We start from the raw sequence: 17,654 nt of genomic DNA, 5'->3' as shown, positions 1-17,654 counted from the left end.
AGCTTGTAAGCACACCTGGCTAGCCCTTTAGAAGGTATTGTTCTCAGAAGCTAAAGACTTTGAACTTAACTTTAGACCACCTTCAAGTCCAGTGAATCAATGGATTTGGATGACACCTACCAATCAGCTTGAAGCAGTATGTAAGGACTGCCTATACTCCGGACCTATAAAAAATTTCCAGTTGCTGGGAGTTCCTGATTGAAGCAGGCTCCTGGCAGAGGACTTGAGGAAGAACCAAACCAGACTGGAACACTAGGCTGAGATAGGCCTTTTCTTAACTTTCTGACTCCACGTGAATACCTGGTATGTTTTAATAAATTCTTAATACCCAAAGACTGGTGTTTTTGGCCCAGGAGTGGAACCAGGCACATGCCTGGACTTCTCAGGGAGTGCTGCATACAGGCTGGGACCTGAGCCTCACCATAGAGGCTTCTAAGGTTCAATGCCCAAGAACCAGAGAGAGCGTGGCCCTGGATCACAGGACAAACACAAGAGAAACAACAGGAAGCACTGGCTGAGAGAGAAGGCAATCCTGTGTGGGAGGGAGGGGGAACAGACAGGGGGAGGAAGCCCATGCTTCATGCAGATCACACCCACTGACATGACTTGTAATATCTCAAAATTTCAAATCAGTTTTTGGTCTCATCTCATTTGTGGAGGGACCCTCTCCAAGAATGTATGTGCTCAGGAGGAGAGGGGTAAAGAAGACACACCCTCTTCTTCTCTCCTCATTCTCTGTTATCCTTGAACCATCCTTTTTCAGTCCTTCTCCACCAGAATCCTCACATGCACTGAGGGTGGACAGTGTCCCTTGAGGCCTTGTAACGTTTTGTGGGGCACCAAGTGGATTATTGTTAAGCTATTTATATGTACAATGCAAAAGTGCTCTTTTATCAGTTCTTTCTATGGGGTGGATAGTAAGCTTCATCATTAGTCCCTTGGGATTGTCTTGCCTGAGAGTAGTTAAATCATTCACAATAGCTCATTGAACAATACTACTGTCACTAATTCTGCTCACTTCACTTATATCAGTTCATGAATATTTCAAAGTTTTTCTGGGATCATACTGTTTGCCATTTCCTATAGCACAATACCATTCCACAACAATCATATAGTACAGCTTTTTCCGTCATTCTCAATTGATGGACATTCCTTGGTTCTCAATTCTTAGCCACCCCAAAGAGTTGCTATAAATATTTTTGTACAATTTCCCCCCCTTTTCTCTTTTTCATGATTGCTATTCTTAACTGGTTCCCTTCCATCCTATTCCCTTCCCATGATATTTATTCTATTACCCATCTTCTTTCATCCTGTCCCTCTTCAAAACAGACTTGCTTCTGTCTGTCCCCTCCCCCAATTTGCCCTTTCTTCTTTGCCCCCCTCCTCTTTATCCCCTTCCTCTCCTATTTTCCTGCAGGGTTAGAGAGATTATCCACCCAATTGAGTGTGTATGGTATTTCCTCCTTGAGCCAATTCTGATGAGATTGAGGTCTTTGAGCCAATTCTGATGAGTGTTAGGCTCATTTACTGCCCAGATTAAATAGATTATACCACCAAATTGGGGTGTGTGTGTTAATCCTTCCTTGAGGCAACCATGATGAGTTTAATGTCTTTGAGCCTTTTCTGATGAGTGTAAAATTCATTTACTGCCCTGCTCCTCTCCCATCTCTTCCCCCACTCCATAAGCCCTTTCCTGTTTCTTTCATGTAGGATTTCACCTCTGCCCTTCTCCCTCCCCCATGCATTCCCCTCACCCCTCAATTTAACCCTAAAGATGTCACATGGGCGGGTGAGGGGGGGCAGCTAGATGGGGGCAGTGGATAGAACACTGGCCCTGGAGTCAGGAGTACCTGAGTTCAATCCAGCCTCAGACACTTAACACTTATGCACTTAACCCCAATTGCCTCACTAAAAACAAAAACAAATAACAAAAGATGTCATCATGAGGCAGCTAGGTGACACAGTGGACAAAGCATCTACCCTGGACCCAAGGGGGATCCCAGCCAAAACCTGGCTTCAGACACAAGACAGTTACCCACTGAACATCCCCAGGTATGACCCCAACTCTAATTTTTTATGGTTCTCTAGGGTCTTGTGTTTGAAAGTCAAATTTGCCATTCAATTCCGGTCTTTTCATCATGAATACCTGAAAGTCCTCTTTTTCACTAAAGTCCCATTTTTTCCTCTGGAAGATTATGTAAGTTTTGCTGGGTAGGTGATTCTTGGTTGTAATCTCCAATTCCTTTGTCCTCTGGAATACCATATTCCTATGCCCTCCTGTCCTTTAACGTAGAATCTGCTAGATCTTGTGCTATCCTGGCTGGGGCTTCCACAGTACTTGAATTCTTTCTTTTTGTCAGCTTGTTATATTTTCTCCTTGACCCAAGAGCTCCTATAATATTCCTAGAGTTTTCCTTTTTGGATCTCTCTCTGGAGGTGATCAGTGGATTCTTTCAATTTCTATTCTCCCTTCGGCTTCTAGAATATCAGGGGCAATTTTCCCTAACATTTCTTGGAAGATGATGTCTACGCTCTTTCCTTGATCATGGTTTTCAGGTATACTTATAAGTTTCAAATTATCCCTCCTGGACCTATTTTCCAGGTCAGCAGTTTTTCCAAGAAGATATTTCACATTGCCCCTCTATTTTTTATTCATTTGTATTTGCTTTATTGTGTCTTGATTTCTCATAAAGTCTAGCTTCCATTTGTTCAAATCCTCATTCTTAGGCAATTATTTTCATCAGAGAGTTTTTGTACTCCTTTCCCATTTGGCCAATTGACTTTTGAAACTGTTGACTTTTTTCTCTTGTCTTTTCTGCATCACCCTCATTTCTCTTTCTATTTTTCCTCTACCTCTCTAACTTTATCTTCAAATTCCTTTTTGAGTACCTCTATGGCTTGAGACCAATTCATATTTTTCTTGGAAGCTTTAGATATAGGGGCCCTGATGTTGACAACCTTCCTCTGAGGGTGCACCTCGATCTTCCTTGTCACTATAGAAACTTTCTATGGTCCTCACCTTTCTCTGTCTGCTCATCTTGCCTTTCTTTTACTTGACTTTTAGCTCCTTAAAGTGGGCAACTGTTTCCAGGCTGCACTATCCCAAGCTTCAGAAGTCCCAGGTGGTATGATTTATGGAGAATCAGGTTCTTCATTCACCTGGTCTGTTCCCTGGTCCTTAGATGACCCCAGACCAACTTGCTAATCAACCAGCTTTATGTTCTGTGGTTGTCAGATCTGATGAGCCTGTGCCCCTCCCCAGCCTACCACTGCTACTCAAGCCTACCTCCTGGTTCCAAGCAGGGGTGAAAAACCCAAGTTCTGCCTCAGCACCAGCATAGACCCCCTGTATCTCCCCCCTGCCAATGGCTCAGCCCTCTCACCAGACTGTGAGCTTAGGTTCCAGATGACACTGGGTGCTTCAGCTGATTCAAAGGCTCTGGGGTCTCCTCCTTCTTTGGGTGAGGCCTTCCTGGGACTGGATCTGTGTCAGTGGTAGTGTGGGATTGGACTCCATTTCTGTCTCAGCACAGCAGCTCCCTCCTTCTGACCTTCCAAGCTATCCTTGGTTAGAAGATGATTTCAGCACATTCTTCTATGGGTTTTGCTGCTCCAGGCATTGTCCTATGGCATTATTGGATGTTTTTTGGAGTGATGGTATCATGAGTTTGAGACTCAATCCCTGAGTCCCTTTAAAATTATGTTGACTTCAATATGTTGAGTTTTTTTGTGTGGAAAAAGATGAAACCATATGCAAATGTATGTATGATAGCAAGTGTGTTCTCGCCTGCTAAAAACATGTTTCCAGATGCTCCAAGAGAAAAAGAAAAGCAGTTTTGAAAATTTTAAAAATAATTTAATTTTCATACCCTTAGGAACTGAGGAAGATGAAAAATGTTTTCTTTATGTCTTATATTGTTAACCTTCACAATCTCAAATAAAACACTAACAAAAAACAAAAAAGACTAAGTCTCAAAGTTTCATAGTCAGATACATGTGAAGTGTAATGTCACATCTTTGCAGCTCAGAGTGGGGTCTCTTAATTCAAAATGATGATGATCAGCCAAAGCAGCCCCAAGAATATCAGAATAACAGCATAGAGAATGACAGTTCCAATAAAATTGCAGATTTCTTCTCCTGATATGTGTTTTTAATGATGAGGAGCAACTCCAAGCAGCTCAGGCCTCTCTACACAGATACTTCTGGCATAAGTCAAAAACTCTTCATCCTATATCAGTGTTTATCTGTAGTAAAGTACCTAAGCAAGTCATGAACCTCTTAAATGCAACCTTCAGAGCTATTTGCAGGGTTCTTGCTCCATGAGCAAGAGGGACAATCTCCTCTTGACCTAAACTCAAAGACCAAATGGGAGAGACACAGCACAGGTGACTCTCATTGAAACTAGACTCCAGGTGGTGGTGAGTTTTGTGTTGTGTAACCCAGGCCAGCTCTTTGAGCTAGCTGAGTTGGAAGCAAGTTTGGGGTTTCATCAGTCTTTGCTAGAGCCCAAGGAGTTTATTCGTTTCCTCTTCCCCTCTTCCCTTTCTTGTTGTCCTTGGCTTTAATAACTTCACCTTTATTGTAAATGTTGTTCTCATTAATAAAACCTGGTTCATTTGTGGAAAGGAGGGCTGTTAATCTCCTTCTTATTAGTCCGAGAAAAATAACTAAAAAAGGCAGTTTGGAAGGGGAGGGAAACTTGGGACCTAGAGGTCTCTCATTATTTTCTGAACCCCAATATTACTAAATTAACTCTCCCATATTAAATTTGGCACTTATACCACTAATGGAGAATGGATTGAAGTGTAGAGAGTCTTGTGATAGAACTATCAGCAGGTTATTGCAATATTTAAGATGGGAGGGTGATGAGGGGCCTGCAACAGGATGTCGCCATGTCAGAGAGAAAGAATTGTGTATGGGGAAATACATGAAGATGATTATAATGGTAGAAATGACAGGATTTTCCAACTGATTGGCTATGAAGGATGAGAAAGAATGAGGAGTCATAGATGAAACATAGGTCATGAACTAAGTGCCTGAGAGGATGGTGGTACCCTTGAGTTTTATAGGGATATTAGGAAGAAAGGAGTATTTGGAGGGAAATAAAATGGAGTTCCATTTTGGACATTTTGATTTTAAGATTTGTATGGGATATTCTGTTTGAGATGTCTAATATAAAGTTGATGATGTGAGACTGGAGGTTAGGAGGGAGGTTAGAGCTGGGCATAGAGAGCTGAGAATTGTTTGTTTTTGTTTTTGTTTTTTGAGAGGACAATTAGGGGTTAAGTGACTTGCCCAGGGTCACACAGCCAGTAAGTGTTAAGTTGTCTGAGGCCAGCTTTGAACTCGGGTCCTCCTGAATCCAGGGCCGTGCTTTATCCACTGTGCCACCTAGTTGCCCCCTGAGAATTGTTTGAATAGAAATGACCATTGAAACTATGGACCGTTGAAATATAGAGGGAGAAAAAAATAAGGCCTAGGACTGAGCCTTGGGGGACTCTGGTGGTTAGTAGCAGTGACATGGATGAACTTTTTACCAAAAGAGAAAGAGAAAGAATAGTCATCCACATTAGCAGTGTGGTGAATAAAACTGTGTGTGTTGCCTTATTTCTGTCCCAAGTTTGGGTAAAATTAGCCGGGGTTCCTAATGTAGGTGTTATTTATAAATTAGAAGCTTTAGCACCAGTTTGGGGGCATTAAGCACTTATTAAAGCATATTAAATATTAGTAAAGAGAGCGCATATGTCTCTGAAAGTTGAGAATAGAGCTCAGTCTGGCCTGCTTCTTATTTCAAGTCCTTTGCCACCAAGAGCTCCTGCAAGTGAGTCTAACTCAGAGTAACTGCATGTGGAAGCCTTTTCTGGGTCTCGAGGAAAGGAGGTCCTTCCACACTGCTCTAAGCTAATTGGCTAGCATTGACCAAATCCATTGGTTTACTGGACTTGAGGGTGGTCCCATGTTGAGGTCAGAGTTCACACCCTCTGAGAACACACCCTCTTGAGGGCCAGGCAGGTGTGGTTTTAATTGAATTCACTTTAAGTGAATAATCAGCAAAGTCAGTCAATCCAATATATCGTAAATCCAATCAAGCCCCTCTGTGGGGGGCCTTTGGGCAGTCCCAAAATCCTATTATTTTCTTTTTTTTTTCCCCTTTTTTTTTTTTGTAGGGCAATGAGGGGTTAAGTGACTTGTCCAGGGTCACACAACTAGTAAGTTCAAGAGTCTGAAGCCAGATTTGAACTCAGGTCCTCCGAATCCAGAGCCAGTGCTTTATCCACTGTGCCACCTAGCTGCCCAAAACTTTATTATTTTCATACATAGGGAGGAAATATCTTTCACTCCTACCAATATCAAATATTGTTTTATATCAACTGCATGGAATAGTTTGGGGCACCCTAAAAGGCTTCTGTTTAGCAGTACTCATAACTGGCATAGAAGATAACAGATACCTTGCAATCCTCCAGGCCTTCTGACTACTGACCTCTGGAAACTCTCCTGTGGATAACTTAAACTATTCACTTGGAACCACCTTGTGGGTTTACTATCCTAATTGGTGGGGCTAGACAGTATAAAGACACATGTCTCTATATAGTCAATCCATATCCCAGAATATGCTTCACATCCTATCTGGTCATTCACCCTCACTGTCACCTTGCTTCCTTTTGCTGTGTCCATACCACTCTGCTCTCATCTTCTACCTCTTGCTCTCACAACAGTAGTCAAAAAAATTACTATAATTGCTTCTGGGAAGGTTCTACTCATCATCCTCTTGGCTTCCCAAACCAAAACACTCTTTCCTTGCCACCACTCCCTTATATGTATCCTCCTCCATGGATTGTCTTGCTTATTTATTTCTATCCCTATGGCAAGTACTTAATAATTGTTTCTCATTCTTTCATTCATTGACATAGTCTAAGATCATAATAGATTTTTGGATACCTTTGTGTTTTTAAAAATTATTGTGGCTACTGTATTTTATAAATTAATTGATATTTACATATTAATGGATATTGCACCCATTTTGGCAATAAACCTTTATTATTAATTAATATCTTATATAGCAGTTGACCATGTTGGCAGTTAGCACAAGCAGGAGAAAAGCCCCAGAGACCCATGCTGTTTCTCAGAGAGATAGCATGAAGTCTCAAGGAGAGTTCAGAAGACCTACAAACCCACACTGTCTTAAGAGAAGAGCATGCACCAAGAAAGCCCCCCTGAGCGAGTGTGCCCAGAATTTTATCCCCTTTAGATAGAGGTTGGTCATTATACATTTGATCTAAACTAATTAGTTAGCATCATTCAATTCCATTGGTCGACTTGAGGGTGGTCCAAATTAGAAATAAACTCTACCAGATGACATAATGGAAGAGGTCACTAACTGAAAGCAAAGGCAAGTCCAGTGTATAGGTGTGGTTTAAGTCAGTTCATTGAGCTAGACAAAAGAATCAAATTCCATTTCTTTTGTTCTCTTGGGCTTGTCCCAGACAAAATTTGCTGAAGTTCCTGGACTTTCTGGAGTGGGGGGAGGAAAGGAGAAGGGATTGAAACTGATCTCTTGAGTCCCCTCAAGAAATTCATTATTATTTTATTATTTTATTTATTTTATTTTATTTTTTTAGTGAGGCAATTGGGGTTAAGTGACTTGCCCAGGGTCACACAGCTAAGTGTTAAGTGTCTGAGGCGGGATTTGAACTCAGGTCTTCCTGACTCCAGGGCCAGTGCTCTATCCACTGAGCTACTTAGCTGCCCCAAGAAATTCATTATTAATAATTATTTTCTCACACCTTTTGCATTTGATGATTCATACTGAGCATATAGTTATTAAAATCCCCGGTTATTTTAAATGTGATTTCCTTCAGGCTTTCATCATAAAGTTAATTCCAAAAATCCAAATACTTTCATTTATAGCCATTAACTTTCATCTTATTGTTCATTTCCTCACCCTCACCTGCACTGCTTTTTAGATCTTTATGCTTTCATCCATTTGATTCTAGCTTTATGTCATCTGCTGATTTACTAAGTATTCTTACTGTCTTCATCCAAGTCATTCATAAAATAGCACAGGGGCCAAGTAGAGATCCCTGAGGCATTCTGCTAGAGATCACTTTCCAAGCTGACATTGGCCCATTAATGATTAATCTTTGGTCTGTCATTCTATCATTAAGGAATAAACATAACTGTTAACATCCCTCATGTCTTATCCACAAGGATATCAATAAATCCATTTTTATTATGTTAATGATAGCCCTGATCTACCATCTAGTGACCCAGGAAAGAAGAAATGAGGTTAATCTGGTTATTACCAGTTTTTTTAATTTTTAAAATTCTGAACTTAAACAAACAGAATGAGCATTTACACATACACAAAAAGAAGGATTGCCTATGAAACTATCAATTTCCATTTCATACTACTTGTTTAAAAAAAAAACAAATTGTAATAAATTCCATATCATTGAATATTAAAATATAGTTTTTATACCCATTCCCTCCTACAAGATAATAAACAGGTCAGAAACATCAACAATATCTCCTACTATTTGTTCACCCAGATCAGAGAAGGCTATTTCTGCCTCTCTTACCAGAAGTAGGTACTTCACAGAAACCAGATCAGAGAATGGATAGGAAAAACACAATAACAATTTATTTTGTCCCAAGAAGAAAGAACCATGATCATGTTGGAGACTCTCTTCCTAAGAAGGGAGCTCAAGGACTCTCCCTTTCTTTTTGTTCATGGGTTACAGAGTGTTATCAGTTTCAATAGTATGATACAGGAGCAAAGGCAGCTTAACAATTTCAGTATAAAAAGTATGGAGAAATACTGAAGCAATCATAATAGGATTACAGGATTCCAAAAAAGGGTTGGCAAGGATGAGGATGCCCAGATTTCACCATAAGATAGGACTTACTATCCTGAGGGAAAAGAAGTCACTAGGTAGGGTTTTTTATCTGCTAGCTATCTGGGTTCAGTTGAAGGACATTTGTTCCTATTAATCCTATTAACCACAAGGTTTCATTAAAAAATACTTTTGGATAAGAAGGTACTTCCATCAAATCCAGGTGATCCATATATTCATGTTAACAATAGATTTCTTTCATAACTGCCATGTAATTAAGAAATGTTTTCCAATTATACTTTTTTTTTAAACAGAAACATAATTTATTTGTATAAAATAAACAAAAACCTGCTGGGCTGCATATTGCTGCTTTTCCTGAATGTCATCTGGGCAACTGCTTTCTGTGCTTCATCTGCAGCATCAGGAGAGGCCGGTGGATACCAACTGATGATACATTCAACCAGTTCTTTTGCTCTTATTCGACAAATGATGACTTCCAAAAACTAGGACCTCTGCTTTTTCTGGCTTTTCACCATTTTCCTCTTGATCGAATAGATCTAGTTTAATCTGAGCTCCCCGAAAGGGTCTCCATTGCTCGAATCCTTTCATCCCTACGAGGGCCCCCACAAGCCGAGCCTCGACCAGGAACTGTAGAGGGGCCTTTTTCTTGGGTCTTGGATCTTGGCCTCTGAGGACAGGGCTGGTTATACTCTTCTTGATCAACCTGGTTGCCTCGTGGGTCGTCTTGGAACTCAGGTAAAGCCTGCACAGAGTGGAGGGAAAGACTCCAATTATACTCTTTTAAAAAATCACTATTATTAAGCTTTTCCATAGCCCCTCAGTTTAAAAGAAAATTTTTACTATCCCACATCAACACCATATAACAAATAAGCATAGTCAAGTAAAACAAATTTATACAATGTCTAAAATGTATAACTTCTTTCTGGCACCTCGAGGGCCATTTTCTTTCTGTCAAGAGTAGTTAACATACTTTATCATAGGTCCTCTGGAGACATGAAATCTGTTTTTCATTGAAGGGCCTTGTAGGATTATATTCAATTTTGTAGAGTATGTTCTTGGAGTAGGATATTCTTGGTTGTAAACCTCTCTTTATGTATTTTTGAATATTGTATTTTAAGATCTCCTGTTATTTAAAGTAGAAAATGCCAAATCCTGTGTGTGATCCTGACTATGGTTTTTTTGTTCTTTGTTAATGCTTTGTAGAATATCTTTCATTTATGTTGAAATTCTTAATTTGACTACAACATTCCTGGGACTTTTCCTTTGGAATTTCTTTCAAGATGTGTTTTGGTACATTCTTTTTTCTTTCACTTTGCCTTCTGATCCTAAAACATCTCTGTAATTTAAATTTATGATTTATTGAAATACAGTATTGAGGGCTTTTGGGGAGGAAAAGTCCTTTTTTATCATATCCAATGATTCATAAGTTTCTCTCTCCTTAGATTCTTTTCTGGGTGTAAATTGAAAATTGATTTAGTTCTATTTTGCTAAGACTTTTTTTTTTAATTTTTTTTTAGTGAGGCAATTGGGGTTAAGTGACTTGCCCAGGGGTCACACAGCTAGTAAGTGTTAGGTGTCTGAGGCCAGATTTGAACTCAGGTACTCCTGACTTCCAGGGCCAGTGCTCTATCCACTGTGCCACCTAGCTGCCCCTATTTTGCTAAGACTTAATCAAGTTATGTTTAATTTTTTTTCCTGATTCTTTCCCCTTTGTAAATGTCATACACTATTCACATTCTCCACCTTTGTAACCCTACCTATCACCCCAGAGAAATTTTACTAATCAAAAAGATTAAATCTCATCATTTAAACTATTGTAGCAACTCCTATTGCCTGAGAATTTTTGTCTTATGACTGAATCACACATGATTTGGAGGATTTTAGAAGGGTGAGGTCCAAATGATATAATCTCAATTCTGATTATGTACAGCCAATCAGAAGAAGAAACAGATTTTACTCTGTCTTCTTCTAATTGTTATAAATACCCTGTCCTTCACTTAAGGTCCTTGATATAAAATATTTTACATTTTCTTCTATTTTTTCCAATCTTTGATTTTGTTATGACATTTCTTGTTGTCATGTGGAGTAGTAGATTTCTGTTGGGCTTCTTTTAGTTTCAGAGAGTCTGTATTTTGAGTAAAGTTTATCACTTTTTCTTCTACCTATTTAGTTTTCCTTCCATTTCTTTCTCCAGAGTTTTTTTAATCTTTCACTTCATTTTCTTCATTTTGTAGTACTTATACTGACAAAATACAAATTTGTAGATTTTCTTTCATTCATGTAATACTTATGGAAAATCCACTTTTCCCCTTTCTGTCTCTCTTATAATTGTGTAGGGGAGTTACTCTCCTTTTAGGCAGGATTTCAGGGTATCTCTATATAACAAAAAGCTATAGTTGTCATCTTTGGTTACTCATCTTCCCCAGCTTTGTGCAAGCCAGACTCTATAAGTTGCTATGCTTTGGGTGGGTGATTTAGGTCTCCTTGGTCTCTCCATGAGTCCACCTCTGATCCTGTACTGACCTTCAGCAGCTCTCCAGGTTAGACCTCCTGCTTTGATCTTTGTGTTTGGGAGTTCTAGACCTTGTAGAATTCTCTATGGTATCTCAGACTAGCGTACCAGGAACTTAGAGGCTTTGGTCCTGGCCATGACATGAATGCTATAACTGCTTGGTTGCTTTCCCTTCCTAGGGCTTCCAAGGTCCCTATTGTGTATTTTCATACACCCTAGGGCTTCCTGATCACCATTATCTCTCAAGGTAGTCATCCATTCTTATAGTTTTCCAGACATAGTCCTTTTAGGCTGCATGTATCTCTGGACCATCTCTGGTTATTTCTGACAGTTTTTAGGAGGCTTTCTTTTCCCATTCTGGCTCAGACATGAATGATTTACTATTTTATCTAGTGAATTTCTAACTAATGTTCTCTGCAATCGTAGAGACAAAGAAGTTATGGTAGTTTCTCATTTTATTTCTTGATTATTGTTGTTTGGTGTGATTTCAGGTTTTGCTGGAGTCAGCTACATGAGAGTTGGGGTTGCCTCCATTCTGGCAGTCAGATTTGCCTGAAGTCTTTAGCTTCAATTGAATCAAATCCCAAGTCAGTTTTCTTGAATAGACTTCAAATTTAGGAAGATATCTTGATTCCTTGAAACTAAAATTATTGGAGAGATATCTTATGTATAATAACCAAATTAAGATGGGAACATCTTTTAGTTAATTCAGTTTAGAGAATTTTGTCTTTGTTTATCTTTGATCATATTGAAAGGAAAATATTTTCCAAGGCTGTGCCTGAATTATCATTATCACTATTGTTCTGTTTAAGTAAATAAAAAAATGGGAAAGTTAAAGTATGTATTTTTGGTTTACCTCTCTGTGGAATTTTTTCTTTTATCTAATGATTACTATAAAATGTAAGCAAAATTTCTTGTGTCAGAAAGAATTCTTATTAGCAAGGGAAATTTTCATCTGGACATTTCTAAAAGCGTAAGTCCTTGTGTAGCTCATCTTCACTCTGTCAACAAGCATAAGCAATTAGTAAGTTTGTACTATGTGACAGGCACTGTGCTAAGTTCTGGAGGTATGAAGAAAGGACAAAAACAGTCTCTTTCTACAAGGAATTCACATTCTAATTGAAGAAATGGCATGCAAATAAGTATTTATATCCAAGGTATGTATAGTGTAAATGAAAGGTCATTTAGTGGGAAAGCACTAGCAGTGATAGGGAAAAAGAGGAAGACCACAAAGGCTTCTTACAAAAGATAGAATTTGAGCTTACTTCTGAGAGAAGCCATGGAAACAAGGACATAAAAGTGGAGGAGGAGAGAATTTTAGGTATGTAGGACAGCAGGCAAAAAATTAGTAAGGGATGACTGTCACGTACAAGAAATAACAAGTAGAGTCATGTAGCTGGATCTTAGAATGCATAGCCAAATGAATGGATGGATGGATGAGCATTTAATAAGGTCTTACTATGTGCAAAGCACTTTTTGAAAGAAACCTCAAAGGAAAAAAAATTCCAGAATATCATGGCCCAAAAAACAGAGTTTCCACATTAAAGAAAAAAATTACAAGTATCCAGAAAAAAACAGTTCAAGTACCAAGAAATTTGTAGTCAGGATCACACAAGATCTGGCAGCTTCCATTAAATGAGAGAAGATCTTGGAATATACTATTTCAAAGGACAAAACTGAGGAATAAAACCAAGAATAATTTACTATGGCAAAACTGAGCATGATTCTATAGGGGACAAAATGGCTCTTTAATGGAATAGAGGGCACAGGACAGAACCTTAGGGAAAAACAAGATTTAGTCAGTATAACCTAGATGAAAATTTAGCAAAAGACACTGAAAGAGATACTTTTCGAACTTATACACAAATTGATGTGTTGGATCCTCAGAACATGGCAACTAACTCAAATTATTGGATATTCTGTTGGTGGCTACTTCTAATATTATACTCACAAGCCCACACTAATGGGCCCCTACTCTTCCCCAGAAACCTGGGGCACATTATTCCCACAAATGCACACAGCATCCATGGGAAGAGTAGGCACAAAATTAGAAGTAAAATAATAGTAGCACACATGTAGGGAACACATGTGGTCATGGATACTGGTGCTAGGCTGGTATTACTGGTCCCTGAAGTCCATTTCTCCTGTGTGGAGTTCTCCCAAATCTCTCCACAGCATCTCTGCTATGTGGTTGTTCACCTGTGATCTCCTGGTCTATCCTTTCAAACAGCTTGGCTCTCAATTGCCAGGCAAGTTCTGTCTTGAGTTCATAGGTAGGTGGGGGGAGATTTGGATGGAGAAAAAAGAGAAAATAACATTTCCTCCCCCAAGAGATGGGTTCTCTCTTGAGTAATCTATCTAAGATGGGCAGTGAATGAGCTTTACACTCATCAGAATTGCCTCAAACCCTTAATCTCATCAGAGTTGGCTCAGGGGAGGGAATAACATACACACTCAATTGGGTGGAGTAATCTATCTAACCTTGCAGGAAAGTGGAGGGGAAGGGGATAAGGAGGGAGGGGTAAAAAAAAAGGAGGTCAGATTGGGGGAGGGGGCAGTCAGAAGCAAATCCCTTTTGAGGAGGGATAGGGTGAAAGAAGATAGAAAATAGAGTAAATATCATGGGGAAGGGACTAGGATGGAGGAAAATAGTTAACAATAGTAACTGTGAAAAAGAGAAAAGGGGGAACATTGTATAAAAATATTTATAGCAACTCTTTGTGGTGCCTAAGAATTGGAAATCAAAGGAGTGTCCATCAGTTGGGGAATGAAAAAGCTGTGGTGTGTGATTGTGGTGGAATATTATTATGCTGTGGGAAATGACAAGCAGGATGATTTCAGAAAAACCTGGAAAGACTCATATGAACTGATGTATAGTGAAGTGAGCAGAACCAGGACATTGTGAACAGTGACATCAGTATTGTTCTTTGAGCAATTATGAATGACTTTACTCTCACCAATGCAATGATCCAAGACAATCTCAAAGGACTAATGATGAATCATACTATCCACCTCCAGAGAAAGAACTGATTGATAGAACACAGACTGAAGCATGCTATTTTGTGCTTTCTCTTTTTTTTTAACTTGAGTCTTTTTATGCAAACTAAGTATGGTAATGTTTTACATAATTTTTTTTTTTAGTGAGGCAATTGGGGTTAAGTGACTTGCCAGAGTCACACAGCTAGTAAGTGTTAAGTGTCTGAGGCCAGATTTGAACTCAGGTACTCCTGACTCCAGGGCCAGTGCTCTATCCACTTCGCCACCTAGCTGCCTCATGTTTTACATAATTGCGCATGTATAACCTATACTGACTGCTTGCAACCTTGGGGAGGGGGGAGGGTCAGGAGGGATTGAATGAAAGAGGGATAGAATTTGGAACTCAAAACTTTAATTGTTTGCATGACCAGAAAAAAAAAGAAATCATTAAGTGTGATTTGTTACCACATTAACACCTCATTTGTAACCTCATCCCATAATTACATCATTGAGGTGGAGAAGGGTGATACTGGATAAAAATTTCCCCTCCCTTATAATTGCATACCAAAAAAGGAAAAAAAAAGTTACCAGATTCTGACTTTAAAAGTAGGCTATAGAGTTTTTCTCTTACATTTGTAAGAATTATATACAGTTAAGCCAATAAATTTAGTCACAAGGTCATACTGTTAGTAGTAGGAAGAAAAGTCCTGTCTCTTTAACCATCATTTGATGGTAAAAGTCCTTTATATGTCAGAATTAATAGACTGTTTACAAACCATGCTCATATATTCTTCAATGATTCTTCATCATAATCCTGTGATGTAGGCAATGTGCACATAGATTCATAAGTGATTTAGAATAATGGACTTTTAAAGCTGGGACTTCAGTGATCATCTAATTCAACCCTATTGTTTTTATAGATAGAAAACTAGGGCCTGGAAATGTAAACTGACTTGTTTATAGTCACAAGGCAGAAAGTAGCAGAGTCAGAACTAGAAATCTGGACTCTAGTCCAGGGCTCTTTCCATAACAATCAATACTTGTTTTCTCTATTAAGCATTTCAAACTGGATGTCACAGAGAAATCTTAAAACTCAATATGCCCGGGATAATAACATCTTTCTCCCTAAATCCACTCCTCCAATGTTCACATTTCTGTAGAAAGTATCACCCTTTTTCTACTGTCCCAGTTTTGTAATCTTCTTTTACTGAGCTTAGCACTCTCCCACATATTCAGTTGATAACTCTTTATATTTATATTTGTAATTGTTGTCATTTCATTTGAATGTCAGCTTCATGAAAGCAGGGATCATTTACTTCTTTGTATCCTCTATTAGGCACAGCAACTGGCACCCAGTAAGCCCTTACAAATGCTTGTTTATTATTTGTTGAATCAATGGACACCATACTGCTTCCTTTTGTTTAATGGGAGTTATCACACATTATCAGGAGATTGAAGAAGTATGATGTTGTCCGATGTCATCAAGAAATACAGAAGTTGAAGGACCTTAGTATTGTACATCTTGAAATGGAGACAAGTTTAATAGAGGTATGTAAGCCGTATTAGTCCAGGTTTGTTTGTTTTTCAAGTTTGGTCCTCATTGTTTAGCTTTATTATTTTGTTTGCAATGTTGTCACTTTCCAATATTTTATTTGAAGTGTTGTGAATTTCCATTGTACATTATGGAACAAAACAGAAATGTCTTTTGGATTATTTGTGTGTGCCACCAAGATTTTCTGTTCATTTATTCAAACCATACTTGCTCTTTCATTGGTATAGGTTTGTATACCTACAGGTATACAAACTTCCTAGCTGGAGCAGCAAGGCACCTTGAAGGAAAATTGTATATGCCAGGCAAGTGAAAGCATCACCACCATCTTGACCACTATCTCCCTACAGACCCTGCTAGGAACACCCAGGACTTTGAATCCAAGAGCCCTGGGAAAAATAACATTAAATGATAACATTTAAGAAGAGGAATCCTCCAATTGATGGGCATCCTGCAATTTCCAATTCTTTGCAAGCACAAAGAGAGCTGCCATAAACACTCTGGAACATATAGGTTCTTTTCCTTTTTCCCTAATCACCTCTATACATCATATTATTTCTCATAATATGTTGAGGTATTCTTTTGTTGGTTAAGGTAAGATTGCTATAATGAAACAGATGATCTACAGTTTAAAATCTTTCCTTTGCACCTGGGATTCTTTTGGGGGGGGGGCGGGAAAATGAGGGTTAAGTGACTTGCCCAAGGTCACACAGCTAGTAAATGCCAAGTGTCTAAGGCCGGATTTGAATTCAGTCCTCCTGAATCCAGGGCTGGTGCTTTATCTACTGCACCACCTGGCTGCCCCCCTGCATCTGGGGTTCTTAACCCTTTTGTGCCATTGACTCCTTTAGCAGTCTGGATTCCACAGAAAAATGTTCTTAAATGAATAAAATAGAACAATACAGGATACAAAGGAAACCAATTATGTTGAAATAGTAATTACCAAAAAAATTTTTAAAAGTAAGTTCATGGATTCCAGGAAAAGAACCGTTTTCAGTGAGATGTTAACTTTTTCTCTTCAGTGAAGTTAAAAAAAAACCCCACAACACATCAATTTGAAATTTACTATGTTCCCAAAGTATACATTTTTAATGAAAAGTATTAGTTTTTACTCATAACATGATTTCATTTGAACATGTGATTATACGGTTTACTATACTTACTATTTGCTATATTTGGTATATGTAAATTGCATACAATATACAAATGTTCTATATGGAAATAGAATAAATACTGTACACTATATTTAATGATCAAAAGCATTTGTATTTACCAATCTGTGCACATGCTGAATCCCTTTATCAGAAAGTAAACTGTATGAGTGTATTGACTGTTTATAACACCGAACCTCTGAGAACATTTTGTTTTTCTTGGCAAAGATACTGGAGTGGTTTGCCATTTCCTTCTCCAATGGATTAGTCAAACAGAGGTTAAATGACTTGCCCAGAGTGTCTGAGGCTGGATTTGAACTCTGGTCTTCTTGATTCCAGGCCTAGTACTCTATCCATTATGCCATCTAGTTATCTCATATACGATATATGTGCTTTGTGGCACAGTGGATAAAGCACTGGTCCTGAAGTTGGGAGGACCTGAATTCAAATTTCACCTCAGAAACTTACTAGCTGTGTGACCCTGGGCAAATCACTTAACCCCAATTGCCTTAAATATATGGGGCCATCTCTAGTCATCCTGATCTATATCTTGTCACTGGACCCAGATGGCTCTGGAGGAGAGAGGTGACCCTGTATAGCCCTCCCTCACT

The sequence above is a fragment of the Dromiciops gliroides genome, chromosome 5 (genome assembly GCF_019393635.1).
Source record: "Dromiciops gliroides isolate mDroGli1 chromosome 5, mDroGli1.pri, whole genome shotgun sequence".
NCBI classification, from domain to species: Eukaryota; Metazoa; Chordata; class Mammalia; order Microbiotheria; family Microbiotheriidae; genus Dromiciops; species Dromiciops gliroides.
The sequence above is the reverse complement of the archived record's forward strand: the minus strand, read 5'-3'. Positions refer to the sequence as shown.